Raw genomic sequence first — 18,742 nt, forward strand, 5'->3', positions numbered from 1 at the left:
CCACAGTGTGTGACGGCCGAAGAAAGACCTGAGGGTGGACGGAGTGCTTAGATCTGATTTGTGTCGTGCACGAAGCGAGCAATCCGTGAGCTGCGGAGATCCTTTGTCTCAGCTTCCAGAGAGAAGGGTAGACGGGGTCCCCAGGTTCAGGGCCAGTAGAAGAACACAGAAGGAGACAGTCTTCCGGATTTTTGCATGCCAGCTCTTCACTGAACTGTCCTTTGATATGGCAACCGCCTTCTGTGGTGGGGCCACCTAGGAAGTGCAGGAGGAAATATCTCAATAAGAGAGCCAGACGGAAATACGCGATTTCAGGGAAGGGATGTGTCTTGCTCATTGTGGTTTTACAATACATGAGCCTAGTTTATCTAGCAGCAGCAAAAATGCACTCTGTATAATATTGTCATACTTAAGCTATGCACGTGTTTATCATTTCCTTACCAACAACAGCTGGAGAAAACGGTTAAGTGAGATGGGGGGGAGGGAGGGGAGGAGGATGGGGAGGAATCCAAACACCAGAATGGACAACCTATAACTAGCTTCCTTGGTAATGAAGCTCTAGATACCGTCATATGTCATTGCTGTCAAAGTGTACTGGCTCTGCCTTTTTTCTTCTCAACCCAGAGTGAGGGTGGACAAAAAACAGGACGGTGAAAATAAAGCGGATAAAGCTAAAAAAAGTTTTACCTTGATTTCTCGAAGTTCTGTATTTGCCCCCTCCCTCCCCATGGGGCCCTTGTTTTATTTCGGAGGTGCAAACTTGTAACTGCTTAGAATGCATCCGTTGACTCTTCTCCTGGGGGACACTTGCCCCCCATGGAGTGCAAGAGCTGAGATTGCACCTGCTAACTGCTATGACCCAGATCCAGCCATGCTACTAAATCCCTCTGCAACCTGGGACAGGCTCACACTGCCTGAGCAGGACTTTCTGCCCTGCCAAAGGCTGCTAAAGCAGGGAAAATGGTTCAGCAAAGGATTTTGAACTCTTTTTTTTTTTCTTAATTTATTTTTGAGTGATAGAGAGCTAGTACGGGAGGGGCAGAAAGAGAGGGAGAGAGAGAGAAAGAGAGAGAATCCCAAGTAGGCTACCTACTGTCAGCATGGAACCTGAGGCTGGGGTCAAACCCACCAACCATGAGATCATGACCTGAGCTAAAATCAAGAGTCAGATGCTTCACCAACTAAGCCACCCAGGCTCTCCAGGATTCTGAACTCTTAAAATGACGTCAACCAAGAGCACTGCTCCACTGCTGTTTCTTAACAGCTTGTCTTTCCTCCTACCATCACCTTGGCTTGGGATGACTTCCACCCCTCATTCACCCACCCCACCCCCCCTTTGTTACCTAATTCTTTGTCGTCCTCCTAGAAGCCTTTCCTGAAATCCTCAAGCAGCCCTCTTGCATTGACTTCCCTCTTTGGATTCCTCAGTAGCCCTTCGAGTAAGAGTCTGGTAGGCTGTTAAGTTGGTGTTAACACAGGAGTACTTTGGCGATTTCTCCAAATTCAGTTATTTCACTACCTGAGTTTAACTGGGATATTCAGCAGAGAAACACATTATACCTTCTTGGTTAACAGCGACAACAAAATGCAAAGACACTGATGTGAACTGAACACACTCTTGACGTGCTCGGTTCACAGTTATACAGACATCCGTGTCTCCCTCACACAAAATGAATAACGAGGGTGACCGCAGCCAGGGTGAATGAGCCCTTCCCAGTCACCTGATTAGTCAGACCACTTAAGCTCGTTGAGTCTCTAGGACCGTTTGAGCTCATGAATGCAGACGTGACACTGATTGCTATTCAGGATAAAGTTAAGTGCCCCAGAGTTTCCTGGCTTCACCACTGGGTCACTAAAACTAAGCCTCAGTCAAGACCTTTCAAGGTCTCCACTCCACTCCTAAGAGTGTCTACTTGTTTATTTTAGGTAGAGAAGTGCTGCTCTTGTTCCTGGGTGCATAGTGGATCACTGGAAACTCTTTAAACTAGAACAGTGTGAAGATATGTTGGAATCTCCAGCACATTAAAGCGAAGGCGGAGGAAAAACAGCATACTCTTATCTGCATTTGGTGATACAGTAATTACAGTTCCCCTTAAGAGCAGTTAATAATCACTTTCCATTTTGTAACCTAAGAGTAATGAACACTGTAGCTTTTCTTGTTAATTGAAGTTGACAGAATGCTAGAAAGAGCCTCATGGCACGCCCCTTACGCCAGGGGCATATTTTCTCTTTGTTTATCAATAGGGAGTGTTTGTTTATTTCTTTATGGCTTACCCTAGGTTTCAATGAGAGAAAGCAAAGACATTATTCTCAGGAAAGTCTTTGGGGGAAAGTTCCAGTCATCTGTCCTGAGCATGATCTCAGTATGTAACCTGGCCCAAACCAATTAATAAGTAATCCATTTTGCCATCATAATCTGAATGTATCCCTGGGAATAAAAACGGACCAAAATAACTGGGACAGCTACAGTTCTCTCCATCCTCTTCCCAAAGATCTCACCAGCCCTCTAAAGAGCCTAAGACATCAAAGGTCAGAAACTGACTGTCCATACTGTTCCCGACAGCAAGAAGAATGCCCATGACCTAACCAGACAGAGCACAGGACAGAACTGCAGGACGGGCGTTCCACTGAAGGCTGTTTAGAAGCCAGAAGGTCTACCCTGCAAAGTCATCGCTAATGCCCACCCCCACCTCCTGACTGTCCCCCATCCCGGTCCAAAACCTCCAAAGGACACCCTTGGTAATGAATGGGTTAGATTCGCTGAACTGCAGTGAAATTCAAAGGCCCAGGCTTACACAAAGCATTCAAAAGCTAGAAGAGAGAGCACCACTTTCATGTGACAAGGGATTTCAGAAATGTGGGCCTTTACTTTAAATTTGTAAATTTTAATGTCAATTTTCAACTTCACTGAACTTTGTCATAAACAAGTAAAATTTCTTTTCCTAATTTCAAGTAGATTTAAAGGAAACTATGTTAAGGAACTAAGATACCATAGACTACTCCCATTTCGGCCAGCTGCAATAAATGTAAATGTAGCCCCTGTTCCCAAATACTGGAAAATTCTTTATTACCCTTAAAAGGCAACAGCTTTAACCCAGTCTTATTTTATATGTATGATCTTTTATTTCTCTGGTGTTCACAACAGAATGCCTTTTATATGTATATTTGCTACCTTTTACCTTCACTGATAGATAACCTACATTAAAATTGCTACCAGAGGGGCGCCTGGGTGGCTCGGTCGGTTAAGCGTCCGACTTCGGCTCAGGTCATGATCTCGCGGTCCGTGAGTTTGAGCCCCGCGTGGGGCTCTGTGCCGACAGCTCAGAGCCTGGAGCCTGTTTCGGATTCTGTGTCTCCCTCTCTCTCTGCTCCTCCCCTGTTCATGCTCTGTCTCTCTCTGTCTCAAAAATAAATAAATGTTAAAAAAAAATTTTTTTAAATTGCTACCAGATAATTTATAAATCAGAAAATAATTCAATGCCAATTAATTGAAGATCCATTTTAATTTTCTGCCATGTTTCAGCAAACAAAATAAGTTACTCCTGTTGCCATGTGTGTCCCAGAAAATATGTCCTCTCATTTTTTTTTTTCATTTGCCACGTTTTGGTTAGAGGTCAAGGAAACAGAGATGCTAATGAGGGGGGAGGGGCCAGCCAGCCCAGCGCTGGCCTCGGGTTTCCAGGTGTGGTCACCACATTCGACCATAAGTCCTACAAGTCAAAAAAAAAAAAAAAAAAGTTTCATCTTTGTTCCAGGACAAACCCGACCCTCAGGAATTTACTCAGATTAACCAAATGGAGAAGAGACGGACACACAACCTGTAGAAATCAGTTGAAAAATAATAGGTGGGAAAGTCAGGTAGAACCCACGATGGTTGGTACCTCCAGAAAGAGCTGGTGCTCTGCTTTGAAATCCCAGAAATTTGCTCCTATCTGTGTTCGTGGGTGACATCAACCAAAATGCAGATGTGCTTAGGGTATCCTCTAGAATGACAAACTTACTAAAAATACAATGGACCAGAATAAGCAACCACACGGGTGTGATTATCTCCCTGGACTCTATGGGAAGCTCTGCCACAATCAGAAGCCGATCTGTTGGTTCCTCTTGAGAAACTGTTGCCATAAGAAACAGGTTGCTGGCCGTTCACATCATCCCTACCTGAAAACTTACAGGGAAAAGCCAAGTATTAACCAGAAGGGGAATGGGTGTCCTGGGAATCAGAACAAGAGGCCTCAATCAATGGAAGGTTAATAGAATTGGGTCAAAACATCCCAAGGCATCCATCTGATAATAGGAATAATTTTACCAACAGTGGCAAAAATAGAGTCTAATAACTATACTCTTCCCATTAGCTGTTTCTACATTATGGATTTCTTTGCAATTGAAAAGTCCCAGAGTGCCCAGCTGCTCCCCTCTTCCCCCAGACAGTGGGCAAGCCCATGGGATCACACTTCTGATTGTCCTTCTTCTAAGTCTCTAAGACTAATCAACATCCTTCATGGGGCCCTCTGAACAGATCTCTTTCAAGTGTTTTTGCATTGGAGAGGTATGTTATCAGCTCAAGAGTTTCCCGTTAAGTTTTTCAAAGGCTCAGGTCAAATATCTCTCTGAGCCTGAAATCAAGTCTGTTTTCCCCAATTCCATACATGTCCCTGATACCTGATTCTTCCACCCACATACCCCACTCTGAAAAAGGGATGCCCCCAAACAATAGACAAGTCACTGAGAAAGGAATAAAAACATGGCAAATTAGTAAATTGACATACTGGCTTATGTCTCGAGTATGTGGGATCTCCTGAAAGGTGCCCTAGATTCATTGGAAAATCAGAAAAAGAAGGTTTCCACCTGAGAGTTAAATTATAAGATCAATACATAGAATCCAGAATACTTGAAAGTATGCTTATTTCTAGGTTCTCTAGACTCAGCAGAATAGCTCAAAAATGCCATGTAAGATTGTCTCTTCCCCACCGCTGCTGGAAGAGGAGCTAGATGGGGCTGAGGGATGACTGCCTAACCCGAGGGCAGGGGCATTTGCTGGTACGAACACCAGGACTGTTGGAGGGAATGGTGGGATTATTTTGCCTCTTTCCCATTTCCCTGTACCCAGATACAAAATCAGAGAGCAGGAAGGCCTGGCTGTGAAAATGATTCGTGGGGCGCCTGGGTGGCTCGGTCGGTGAAGTGTCAGACTCTTGGTTTCGGCTCAGGTCATGATCTCATGGGCTCGTGAGTTCGAGCCCCACATGGGGCTCCATGCTGATGGTGCAGAGCCCGCTTGGGATTCACTCCCTCTCCCTCATCTCTTACTGTCTCTGTCCCTCCCCTGCTCGCTCACTCTCTCTCTTTCAAAATAAATAAATAAACTTTAAAAAATGATTTGTAAATAATATAGTGCTACACAAATGTAATATAATTAGTGATAACTGATGTCTTTGTTAGTGATAATATAAAATATCTGAGGTTCCAAATGTTACAAGCACTTTCCATCTTTAGTAGGAAACTAACATTTCTTTCGGGACTAGTCAGGCCAGAGAGAACAATGATACATGAATCCAAATTAAGGATAAAGTCAGGAAAGGTGATGCTCTTAGAAAATGTAGTGAAGGGGTGCCTGGATGGCTCAGTCAGTTAAGTGTCTAACTTGGCTCAGGTCATGCTCTCGTGGCTTTTGAGTTCAAGCCCCACATCAGGCTCTGTGCTGACAGCTCAGAGCCTGGAGCCTAGAGCCTGCTTTGGATTCTGTGTCTCCCTCTTTCTCTCTGCCCCTCCCCTGCTTGTGCTTTCTCTCTCTCTCTCAGAAATAATAAATGAATAAACTTGAAAGGAAGAAAGAAAGAAACAAAGAAAGAAACAAAGAAAGAAAATCTAGTGAAAACCAACACAAAATGCTTGTACTTACCCATGACCAGGAATAACCATCTTTGAGTGAGGCTGTAAATGTGTGCTAAGGGAGACTTAGGAAATACAGAAGTCTGTCCAGGAAATATCACTTTGCAACTATTGGCAATTACATTGCATCTTGCCGGGGAAAGGCCAGTCTGCAAAAGAATGGTAGAATTCATGGGTCTGGATACAGGGAGTGGAAGAATGTGTCCCTGTCCATTCACGGGGGGCAAGGGAGTATACTGGACGGAGAGAAAAGAATGCCCTAAGAATCTGTCTTAAGGTTTCTGTCTGAAATATGACTAGAGGGATACGATCCCACTGTTTTTCAGATCTTTTGAGTATGGGAGAAAACTTTCAGGGGAGAAGGGGCTTTTTTTGTTTGTTTGTTTGTTTGTTTGTTTAGATCCTAGAAAGCTCTAAGATTTGCCCATAATATAATTGTTCCTAAAAATTGCCTGCAAAATTCCCAACATTAGACTTCTGTCTTATGAGGAGCAAGTTGTTCTCAAGCAGCTAAAGTTTACTATGAAAATCCTTTAGCCCGGTAGTTGACAGCATATTTTCAGCATTTCATCCATGTTCTTTGTTTTCATTCTTTCTCATGGCAAGTGCCTACTGGAAGCCTAAGTTGTGCCCGCTTGGTCCGAAGACTCAGTTGCATTAGGTTAACGACATCTATGTGTGTGGCTCCTAGTTTCAAATGTCACGTATCGCTTCAGTTTCCACTTTTCGTAAAATAGTAAGATTGAAACTGAAAAAAAAAGTCAAACAATTGCACAAGTATCAGTGCAAAAAGACAACACCACCAAAACTGAACAGCTGAGGTAGGCAACATCCTCATGCAGTAGCCTGGGGTGTGCTAGTCAGTTAATGTCTAAACGGCGTGCCCAAAAGGCCATTTAGAGGGCCAAAATACAATGTAGAATAGTAAAGGCTCATCAAAATACACTTGTAGTAACCACCCCCCCCCCGCCAAAATACAGTAATGTTTTGAAACAAACGCAGCTACACATACCCACGAACTAGCAGAGCACAGATGTGATTAGAGTCCTGACTTCCTCCGCAATAATATTTCTTGCTCTAAATTAATTTTCATTCTGTCTTCGGAACTGTCTGTCTTCTGAGCCTCATCGGCTCAGGGTGAACTGAGAATGTTTTCAGGGACTGTAGAGTTGAGGCTCACTGCTGTGGTCGAGGGCACTGACTCCTGTAAGGCAAAGCCCCTTACCCTTCTTACGTTTCTCTACTTAAATGCAATCTATGGTTGTGGCATATGCTTAGAAATAAGCTTTATCATCAGCCTCAGATAAAATATTCAGATAGGATCAGTTTTTGGAAGATAATTGAAAAAAAGCAATTATCCTCCCCCCAGACAAGACCCATATCTCAATAATCATTGATCATAATAGCTGCATGTTTTTCTTGTCCTGGCTCCTCAGTGCTGCCCCCACCCCCCCCCCCCCCAACCCATGCTCTTGCCCCCTAGGACCTCTGTTGTAAATTGATAGTGTACATAGCAATCGGCATATGCAGCTGAAAGCCAATGCCTCTGACAACCCTGGATACCCACGTTGCTCCCCAGTACCAAAGGACTCTATATTATCATAAAGCCAAGTCTATGTTCTTAAGCTACATACGATAGAGTTGAGTCAATGTATAGGTGTGGAGGCATTATGAAAAGATCTTTGAAAACCACCTGCCTGAAGCCAAGGAAGTGGTAGCTTTTTATTTTTTGCAAAGACGTCTGACCTTATCAAGGCTTCAGACCAAAAACTCAGTTCATCAGTTCATCTGGCATCTAACGAGCCCGAGAGCCAATTTGTTCTTTGCTCGTGAGAGTCAGACGGTATGTCACAAGCCATTTCCGGGGTTAGTTTCTTGAAAAGACACATCTGCAGGAAGCACTGGCCAGAGAGAAATGACTGTGGCTCAAATAAAGGAATTGACTTCAAGGAATCTTGACTTCAGGAAGAGGTCCCGAGAACAGCAGCCAGAGATGCTGAGATTTTTCTGTGAGGGCTGTTTGTAGTCACGAGCCAGACAGGTAATTCCAACATGTAGAGGTTTTCTTTGGCACGGGTGCTGTAAGAGCTGTTGGGCTGAGAGCAGAATCTCTACTCCACTGATGCCAACCTGCTTCCATCTGTTGATGGCTCGTCCTTATGGCGAATGAGGAGAGGGTATGCTTGTATATCAAAATGGGTCCAGTCTTCCTGCATTAACTTCCTGCTTCCTGCAACCGATCTGGACCATCCGCTGTTTTCACAGAGATGTTCAATAGCCTGGCTGGGCTTGCTCGGCTTGTAAAGATTAAGATCGGAGACCGGCTCAGTCGAGTTGGTACTAAAGGTACCACTGAAAACTACATCGACCCTTGGTTAGACTTACTCCCGTGATTACAATGACAATTTCTCATCCCTCGGTGACAAACAAATTGATACTGTAATTAAGGATTAATTAGGGCCCAATAAACAGCAGAGAGGTTGTTTTTAATAAACGTACTTCGGCTAAAAACTCTAGTGGCCAGAAAGAATCAACTTAGCTTCTTAGAGAGATCTCATCTTCAAATAGGATCCTTTGCCTCTGGGCTCACTCTTGTGAGTGAACTAGTTGTCTGTATAACGGTTTCTTTTCTAAGACTTTAGAGCGGTTTTTCTCTATGCTGGCTTTATTGACACTTGGGGCCAGATAGTTCTCTGTTGTCGGGGCTGTCTTGTGCATTTATGTTTAGTAGCATCCTTGGACCCCATACATTCCTCCCACCTCAGTTATGACAATCTAAAATGTTCCCCAGAGGGGAGAGAGTGCAAAATCATACCCAGTTGAGAACAATGCCTAGTTTAGGGCATTATTTAGTAAATACATTTCATCTGTACCAATGACACCTCTCCCCCAATTTCTTATTCTTAAGCCCTCCAAAGGAATTGCCTCTTGTTCTACAAAAAGATGACCAGCTTTAGTTTAAACAACTTCCCCGCCAACATGACTGGTCATAAGGACAACACATTAATTGATTGAAATTACTATCCCAGGTTATAGCTCTAAGACAAAAGTTTTGCCATCCACACACACTAGAGAACTAAAATTGAAAACTCTCTGTAGAGGTTTGTTGAAAGAATGAAATACAAGTTAAAGTCCAGCAAATACCCTTGAAAAATTCAAGTAATGTAGGAAACAATTTTGGTAACATTTAAAAATCACCCAAAATCTACCCAGGCAGAAATCACCATTAGTGATATTTGGTGGGCATTCTTCCAGACATCTTTCCAGGTACTTATACAGGTATAAAGCCAGATGAATATATGGAAGTTCGTATCCCAAATAACCCAGGATAAATTATCCCATGATTCCACATTGACGTTTACAAAATGAGATTATACTTATGCAGTTTTAAATTAAAGGATTCGATTGAGTTTTCAGATGAAAAACTAAAAACTGAAGTGGCTGATGAATTTCAGATCAATGTTTCTTCACCATCTTAAAAGAGCTCCCTAAATTAAGAAAATGTTTATGCAAAATTTTAAGAGCTGATGTTATTGTTATTTTTAAGCTGTCCCTTCCAACGTGAAGTCGCACCTACTGATTCCCTCACAGAAAAGATGAGAAAAGAAGTTACCATATTTTTTCCTACCCCTTTCCTCCCATCCCCAATTGGATTAGTTATAATATTTACCTGTGATCTTTTAGTTCTATTCTTTAGCCATACTTCCTACGGTTGTTTGGTCTCGCTTCTATTTTAAATGAATCCACAGCCTCTCAGTTCCTGAGTTCTTTATTTTGATTCATTTTTTTTTTTATTTGGCTGGATTGGTTTTCAAGACACAGTTTTTATTTGCAGAAAGGACCCACAGATGCTGTATTTCTTGAGCTTTTCAACCCTTGATGATCTCTGCCTGCTGCTTTCATACTCAAAGGACAATTTGGCCAGAGATTCAATTCTTGGGTGACCGTTTCTTGCCCTCAAGCTTTACAGACACCATTCTGTGATGACTACCGGAGTAGATGGCTGGTTCCTACTCTGAGCCCATGCTGGATGCTGGGGACGGATGGCTCCACCCAGCACCCTGGTTCCTTCTCTCAGGGAGTCAATTACAGAGCCCACACCTGCTGTGATCACCTAGTGGTCACTGCTGCCATTCAGAAGGTGTAGGAAGCCTGCAGGCTCTGGGGCCAGTCTCTTCTTGCCTTTCTACCCCGTACCAGGAACAGTCACCTCTTCATCTCTGACAGTGACAACAGGAGCAGACCGTAGTTCCTCTCCCACCGCCCTTTGTTCACCTCCAAGGAACACTGGTGACCACTCTTTCCCTTCTTCCCATTCTCTTCCCATGGAATCTAGAAGGCATAGGACCATCTCTTCCTCCCCTTTCCTAGCCAACATTTCTGTCTCTTCCAGTCTTCCTTCTGCTTAATTTCCCCACTCAGGACCTGTAATTGAATTCCGCCCTTTGGGTGCACCTCATTACTCTAATGGGTACCAAAAGGTCCCCCTGTATACTCTTAACATCCCCACTCATTCCCAATATGTGCATATGAAATAACCAAGGATTATTTATCCCATGATTCCATACTGACGTTCCAGTATTAAGCTCTTCTCCTTCAGGGCAGATAACTCCCAACTTCTTCAAGTGTCACCCGGTTTACTCTTGCCTACTGTCTCCCTCCCCCCCAAATTTTGACTGTCTTTCGATCTACCATACACACGGAAAGGCCAGACTGCATGAATAGTTAACTTGGTAGATTGTGTCCAAAAGCCTCTCGAAACAGAATGCCCTACGCATGATGGCATTTGGCAAATATTTATTGATAAAGGGGATATATTGAGAATTCTATTAATATGTTCCAGGGCTCACGAAAGGATGCGTAAGGGAATACCAAAAGTAAGTGAAAGATCAGGATATAGGGCTTTAATAATAATAGTAATAAATATTAACTGAGCGCTTCTTACGTACACGGCAACTGCTTTAAGTTGTACCCACAGTGGTCTTGTCCAATTTCTACAATAACCCTAGGACAGAGGTCCTGTTATTGTCCCTGTTTGAAAGATAAGGAAACTGAGACACAGAGAAATCAAGGTATTTGCCCAGGGTCAGAGCTAATAAGCGGCAAAGTCTAGACCTGAACCCATTAAAAGTAGGAGATGCTCTACGTGGACTATTTTGGGGAAAATGGGCTGCTCTTCATCTTGACTACGGTTTGCAAGGGTACAGGCGTAAGGAACCATAAATTAAAATTTTGGTGAGAACTAATGAGCTTCCTTTCTGTGAAGAGGACAGGCCTCCATCTACCACAAGAGGTTGGTTAGAGGCTTCCTGTGTAAATGTCCCAGACAGAAATGAACCTTTCCACGTGTGACCTTAACGCACACTCTTCCATTCCAACCAAACGATGGCCTCATGATGTCGAAGGCCAGGAATGCGAGTTGGGGAGGAGAAAATAACAGCCTGCTTTCACTTTCCAAGCACAAGCACGCCAGCCCAAGACGGCTCTGTGCTGTGCATTCTCCACAGCCCAAGAGGGCCATCCATGTGCCAGACAGATTAAACACTCGGGGAATTTGATACGATCACTCCTGGGAGGGGTTTTTTCCACTACTCTCTAATCCAGTGAAGCCCGGGCTGGCAAAAGGCAGTTGAATTGAGAGAGTGACTAAATATGCAGGGTCCTTGGAGGTTAGAATACAGTCTGTCTACGAGAGGAAGGCATTTTGCCTTTAGTCTGTCTGGATTTCTAATATCCACTGCAGACTATTAATCATGCAGACCAGACTCTTGAACTTCTTTGAATTGTTTTACATTTAATCAGAACCACCACCACCACCCCCTGCAAAAAAAAAAAAAAGAAAAGAAAGAAAGAAAGAAAAGAAAAAGAAAAAAAAGCTACAAAATCCTGCCTGATTATCTGATTTAAATGATTTTAAACATTGAAACAATGGTTTATCTGGAATACATGCCCCACACTGAGCATATGTTTAATCGTTTTAAAATGGCCTCAAAACCAAAAATGCAATCGTTGTGCATATCATGCAATCATGAGAATTAAAAATTAGCCAAGGACTTATTGTTCATTTCCTTTAGATTTCCTGCTCCGCTATTAGTTATCCAAGATTTTCACCATCAGGAATACAATGGGAAAAAATGGAATAACTTATTTTCTATTATCATTTACCTCTAATTTTATTGGATGAGAATCTGGCACAGAGTTTACACTTTAATGGATGATTCTATATGTTAAAATGTCACCTGATTTTATTTATGACCTTCAGATAGAGCAGATGTCATGATTTACAAAACCACATCTATCTGAAGTCCAGGAGTGTCACTTTTCTTCGCTCCTCCACAAACCTCTTTTCCATGTATTTGCTAGGCTTTAAATTATTTTATTATTTTAACAAATCTATATTGTGTTTAGCTCAACAGTTTTCTATTTTGATTTTCTGGGCTGTGTGGATGGAAATGCTTTTCTCCAAGAACACTATCCTGAGATAACAATTGAAGCCAAATTGCAACTGTGGAATGGTAGCCAGGTTCCAGAATAGTCTTAACCACACATACATTCCGAAACTTGCTTCAAGCAGAGAATCTGAGGAGTGAACAAAGTCTATGTTTTCCTTCTACACTCAAGGAGGGTAGACGGCGTGTTTCCACCTAAGGGCAGGGAGGGAATCAAGACCCATATGCTCTTGAACGCACAAAGTAGGAAGAAAAAAAGAGAGCAAACATTTACCTGGGCCAAAAGAATGTTGCCACAAGCCTGTCAGCGATGTAGCCGCCAGAAATTTTCAAGGGGCAGAAAAAGGAAATCTTCAGAGCAAAGCCCCTTTGGTTCTCTCTTCTGGGAAGTTTCTCGTTAATTTCCTCCTGCCCTACCCTGGACATCTGAGAGCCAGAGCTTAGGCACCATGGACTCACAGCAAACAGAATCTGGGCCAGCGGGCTGCAAGGCAAAGGGACTCATTAAACCACAGCCCTTTGCAAATCTGGTCCGGGCAAATATTTGCTGCCAATTTTCCATGTTGGGGAACTCTCCAGAATACTGAAGGTTTTTGCTTTGTCTATTTCTTTAAAAGAAATGCTTCAAAGTCAGATGAAGCTGAGGAATTGGGGAGGTGGTTAAGGTGGAGGTGTCTTCCAAGGGGATGAGCTCCCAATGTGACGTCCTCAGGACGAGACAAGAGTCTTACGGATCACAGCAGTGGCTGTGTGGTGGGTTGTAGGCCTCATCCCTGAGCTGGTGTGATATTTCCTTCCCCACACTTAGCCCATTTGGGGATTTGAGTGGAGCAAGAATTCGGGGAAGCAGGGAAACTGAGATAAAAACAAGGTATGAGTTATCAACAACCACGACATATCCTGGACCTTCCATGACCGATGTCCATGTAATCTCTCCAGTCATTCCCATCAAAATAGACAAACCTGCCAGGTAGTCGGCCTCCATTTTTTCAATTAGGAAAGTTAAAGTTATAGACCAGGTACGGTTTATAAAAGAGAGGATACGATTTAACCGTTCTTTGAGGACAGTGATTGTGACGCATTCATCTTTGTGTTTTTAAAAAATTTTTTTAATGTTTATTTATTTGTGAGAGGGGGACGGACAGAGAGCCATCAGGGGAGGGACAGAGAGAGAGGGAGACACAGAATCGGAAGCAGGCTCCAGGCTCCAAGCTGTCAGCACAGAACCCCATGCAGGGCTCGAACTCACAAACAGTGAGATCATGACCTGAGCCAAAGTTGGATGCTCAACCGACTAAGCCAACCAGGCGCCCCTATCTTTGTATTCCTAATGCCCTATATGACCTGTGGCAAATAAAATATATGTTGAATGAACATAGGATTTAAAAAATGAATAAGCTGTTCTACCTCAATGACTGATTTTTAGCATAAACTAAGCATCCAAAGATCTGGCTTCTGATCCTAGCCCTGCAAAGCACTACTGAGAAAGTTACTAAGCCTTCCAAAGACTCAGTTTTCCCATCTATAAAATGGAGCTACTAACTTCCTTTACTGAGCTTATGTTACAGAGTTGTTACACAAACCAACAAGACACTGAATGAAAATGCTAGGAGACTTGAAAAGAGGAATGCAAATGTAAACTTTTTATCATGGGTTTAAAAAATTTTTATCATTATTTATCATTATGGTCACTAATGATCACGGTCCTACACCCCCGGGGTGCTCAGCTTCTCAAATCTCATCAAAAAGAACATAGCTAGTAGCCCCAACAAATCTCAGGCTGTGTCTGAACTTTCCAACTGGCTTTGTTTTTATAATAATGAAGAAACAACTCATAACACTGCATGCTTTGTCCCCGCAGTGAGACAACCAGGGCACAATCAAATGCTGGAAATTATACAGCACCAACTCCAGGAAGAATTCTTCAGCAACACACACACACACACACACACCCCAATACCACATATCCTTCAGCACTGAGAATGTTTGCTGATAGGTGTGAAGAAAGCCCACCCCCAGGATAACTGAGAAATAGTTCATATTCCATGACTAGCCAACGGCATCTTCTTCCTCTTCAACACCACTTCCAGATGCCTAGGTCCTCAAGGGGTCAAGAACCCTCCAGACGTGTTCCCATGCCTGCCCCAGTCCTGTCAGTCAGTTGGTTGATGCAAGCCCTTTGCTCAAAGCCGGCAGCGGGGCAGGCAGTGAGTGGGGCAAGAGATCATCATCTTCTACCCAAAGGCACACAGCTTTTAAGCAGAGAGTCTGGATTGAAAACCTGTTCCACCTGATTCTAAGTCCGCCTCGCTCTACTACTGCCTTCCCAGGTGTTTCTACCACAGGGCAGTTTGGGGGTCTGCTAAGGCAGAGATTTGCAAGGGGGAAGAAGGCCTTTGGGGAGCTCTTCAATGTACATCTTCCACTCTGTTCGTGATCATGACTATTAATCCTCGTATTAAACTCTTGGGTACATATGGCTGACTATGCTAGGCCTGGAGAAATAGAAAGAACTCGGTATTTCCACAATATAAGTGACTACTAGCCCTTTTATAGGGTTACCTTTGTTTTGTTGTTGTTGTTCTTTCGATTTTTTGAGAGAGAAAAGAGCACATGTGTGAGGGAGAGGGGCAGAGGGAGAGAGAGAATCTTCAGGCTCTATGCTCAGCCTGGAGCCTGTTGTGGGGCTCAGTCTCATAACCGTGAGATCATGATCATGAGAGACCATGACCTCAGCCAGAATCGAGTCTGATGCTTAACCGACCAAGCCACCCAGGCACCCTGGGTTACCTGTGTTTTAAAAGAGGAGCTAAATCGGGGCACCTGGGTGGCTCAGCTGAGTGTCTGACTTCTGCTCAGGTCATGATCTTGTGGTTTGGGAGTTCGAGCACCACGTCAGGCTCTATGCTGACAGCTCAGAGCCTGGAGCTGCTTCAGATTCTGTGTCTCCCTCTCTCTCTGCCCCTCCCCTCCTCACGCTCTGTCTCTTTCTCTCTCCTTCTCTCTCTCTCTCTCAAAAATAAATAAACATAAAAAATAAAAGAAGAGCTAAATGAAAGAGTTCCTAATGGTACCATCCCCGACAGTTAGGCGAGCAGATAGGGAAGAAGCTTTGTTTCTATGGGGTTTTTTGTTTGTTTTTGTTTGTTTCAAAGGGGCCATCATTGCAACCCTGCTCCTAAACACCACACCATTTAGGTGACCATCCAACCTGACCTCTCAAAGTTTTGACATGTTGGTGTTGCTTTCAATGTCCTCATCCTAAACGTAAAAATGGCTGGCTAATATTAATATTTGCTCAGTATGTCTTAAAATAGTATCTGCCCCTATCATTCAGCAAATCAGAAATTATGTCGATTATTCCTAGTGTTACGGAAAGGGGAGGGGATGTGTTTCAGACCACACATGTTTGCGTGTTATTTCTGTGGGGTATCTTTTTTGGTTTGAGTAAGAGCATGCAAACAAAATTCCATTGTATATACAGTCGATTTTGCTAATAGAAAAGCATGCCTACAGCTCTAATATTAAATTACTGTATGTACCCATAACATTATTCACAGAGGCACTCCCTTATAAGGCTGGTTTTGGGGTGGACAGGACTAAAAACTCACCTTCAAAGTCTGCCCTATCACACCGAGCTTTCATGGGTTTCTGTTGTTTTCAAGGATCAGATACTTGAATTACAAGAATCTGAAAAAGTTTTTTGCTTTTGTTTTAAATTTTTTTAAGTTTACTTATTTATTTTGAAAGAGACAGGGAGCACCCAAGTGGGAGAGGTGGCAGAGGGAGAAAGGGAGAGAGAGAATCCCAAGCAGGCTCTGCTCTGCCAGCACAGAGCCCTACGTGGGGCTCGAACCCACGAACCGTGGGATCATGACCTGAGCCGAAACCGAGTCGGATGCTTAACTCACTGAGCCACCCAGGTGCCCCAATAATTTGCTTTTTTGAAAAGCTTGGGATTTGCCATTTCTGCCCCTCTTCCAGGCGGGCCTTCGGGGCAGAAAGGTCATTAAACTTGGGTTAACTGGGAAATGTTTCTGAGTAACAGGGTTCCAGGGAGAGAGCGCCTTCCACACATACCTTCCCTGCAGAAACGGCACTCCCTGCAAGGCTCTCAGAGCAAAGGTAATGGGAGGATCCCTTGGGCTGGCAGAGGGTTCTATTTTGTAAGGCTTCTCAGCTTGCCTGGGGACATGGGAAGAGGGGAGGAAGGGACACCCTACCTACCTGGAGGAGCACAAAAGGCCAAGCATGTTTCCCTCCCAACCTCCTTCCCGTGTCTGGCTCCTTCACACAAACTGCCCAGATCTGGGTCGTGTTTCCAGGTCCCCCCTCCATCCTGCACAAAGAGACTCCACTGGACGCCCCCCTCCAGAAAAAAAAAAAAAAAAAAAAAACAGCAGCAGCACCAAGTGCCAACAGAGAGAAATGAGGTGTGCGTTTTCTGGTTTCATATTGCAGCTCTTCTAGAAATAACATCGGCGATGCCAGAAGCCTATGAAGTAATAAATAACCTTTCCCCCAGACGGTCACCAGCTTTACGTTACTTTGAGGCACAATCAGCACTGAAAGGTTTATGACTCTGTGTCCTGCAATCTGAATAGACATTACCCCTTCTGAGAGTTTAATGACCTCAGTCGGCTTCACACTCACCCTGGTTGGGAAGTGTGGGCACGGTCACCAAGGGGGTGTCCTACGTTGCCTGCATGGCTTCAGGTGGTTCCAAACCTTCAACCTTTGGTCCAGATTCTGGGAGAAGCACACAGAGAGCGAACGAGCTTCTAAAGAGGTCAAACAGCAAAAACGCTTCTTCATGTCAATAACCAAGTGACACAAAACTTAAATGTAAAGAATGCACAAAAAGCCACAAAACCACTTCCCTTCAACTTCTGGATAGCAAACGTGTTTGATTATTAAGTGAGGCCTGCTCTTGGTGAAATTCAGAGAAGAGCAATGACACCTTCTAGAGCAGGGCCCATCTGGGGTGCCGGGGCCCCTTTCTCACATGGTCCTGACATGAGAAAAATGCCGAGAGGCGAGGAGTAGTGGCCAGGGCGACCCCCTGAGCCTCCCTGCTCGGCACATAGCACCCTCAGAGCATCCCATAGCCTCGTGCCCTGAGTCCTGTAAAAATGCGGTTACACCAAGAAATGGACTGTTGTGTCAGCAACACGCTTGCTGCAGTGCAGTCTGAGTTTGTCGGCCTTCACCCTGGGCTTTGCTCTGACATGATTCATTTAGAAAAGGTCCGCGGTCGTGCGCCACTGGAAGTTGTACACTTCCTCTTTTGGGATATACCAACTCCGTAGAAAATGATCACTTGCAGTTATTGCCAGTTATTTATACATTCGTGTGAACAAAGACTACACGAGTCAGTTCTAAAAGCAAAAGACGGACAGAAGGACACTTGTCCACACGCGAGATCTCACTCACCAGGATACGAGACAAGGAATATAAAGATAACCTGTCATGCTAGCCGATTAACACGCACGCACACACGCACAAAACACACACACTAAGTACACACCCGGCAGCTATATTGTGCCTGGTGGGCTGCTGGACTGCTGGCAAGGCAGAGATGAAAGGATTCGGTTCTCATCCTGTTTGGAACGTTACTTGGGACCTACTCTTCTGTCGGGTTGAAATTCAACTTAGCGAACATCTCATTGCTTCCAGTAAGACCTCAGGAGCAAGAGGACACAAGAAGATTTTCGGACAAAAGGGAAGGGGAAAGGAGCAGTGTCCAGAGGGGGGACATGGACAGAAATACACAACCTTGTTCAGAATAATCATCTGTTTGGGGGGCCCTGGAGATAGACCCCGCCTAGGATTCCAGAGACCTGTGGGTTCGTTCCAGGGTTGTTTCTACGGAATGGTGGACCCTCCAAAGCTATCCTTCCCTTTCCGGGTCCTGATTTTCCCGTGGCATAAATGAGGAAGGTAGAGTACATGGGGGTTCTCAACTAGGGGCAATTCTGCCTTCTCGGGAATATTTGCTGATGTCTGGAGGCAGTTTTGGTTGTCAGAACTGGGAGGAAGCCAGGGATGCCACCAAACACCCTACAGTCACAGGACAGCCCCACCGCCAAGAGTTACCCAGCCCGGATGTCCTAGTGTCAACATTGAAAAACTCTGGGCTGCACCATTCGAAGGGTCTGTTAACCTCTAGTAAGATCCATGTGGTTGATGGAACGCCCAAAATAGGACTTGTCCAGAACCAGCAGTCTAACAGCCATACTTTGCATTTTTTCCAAGGGCCCGGGAGCCAATGTGACCCACTGTACTAACAAATTTTGCCTTCTTTCCTGGTATTCATGAGCACAAGTCCAACATAGCCAGAGGTTGGCCAGTGCTACTCAAAGGGAGGTTTGGCCTGTGGTAAAGTTGGGAGGTCAGCAAATATG

At 44.2% G+C, this 18,742-nt stretch overlaps 1 protein-coding gene and 1 long non-coding RNA gene across 3 annotated transcripts in view; one reads left to right on the top strand and one right to left on the bottom strand.

Annotated features, from left to right (window-relative positions):
* The window catches only part of NEDD9 (neural precursor cell expressed, developmentally down-regulated 9), a 182,161-nt gene that overhangs the window by 90,199 nt on the left and 73,220 nt on the right, over positions 1-18,742 (top strand). The window lies entirely within an intron of this gene.
* LOC144616354 (uncharacterized) lies at positions 203-5,953 on the bottom strand. Its single transcript, XR_013555506.1, has 2 exons — positions 5,900-5,953; positions 203-255 (listed from the first exon to the last, which is right to left on the bottom strand). It is a non-coding gene; the product is annotated as an uncharacterized LOC144616354 (long non-coding RNA).

The sequence above is a fragment of the Panthera onca genome, chromosome B2, assembly GCF_046562875.1.
Source record: "Panthera onca isolate mPanOnc1 chromosome B2, mPanOnc1 haplotype 2, whole genome shotgun sequence".
NCBI classification, from domain to species: Eukaryota; Metazoa; Chordata; class Mammalia; order Carnivora; family Felidae; genus Panthera; species Panthera onca.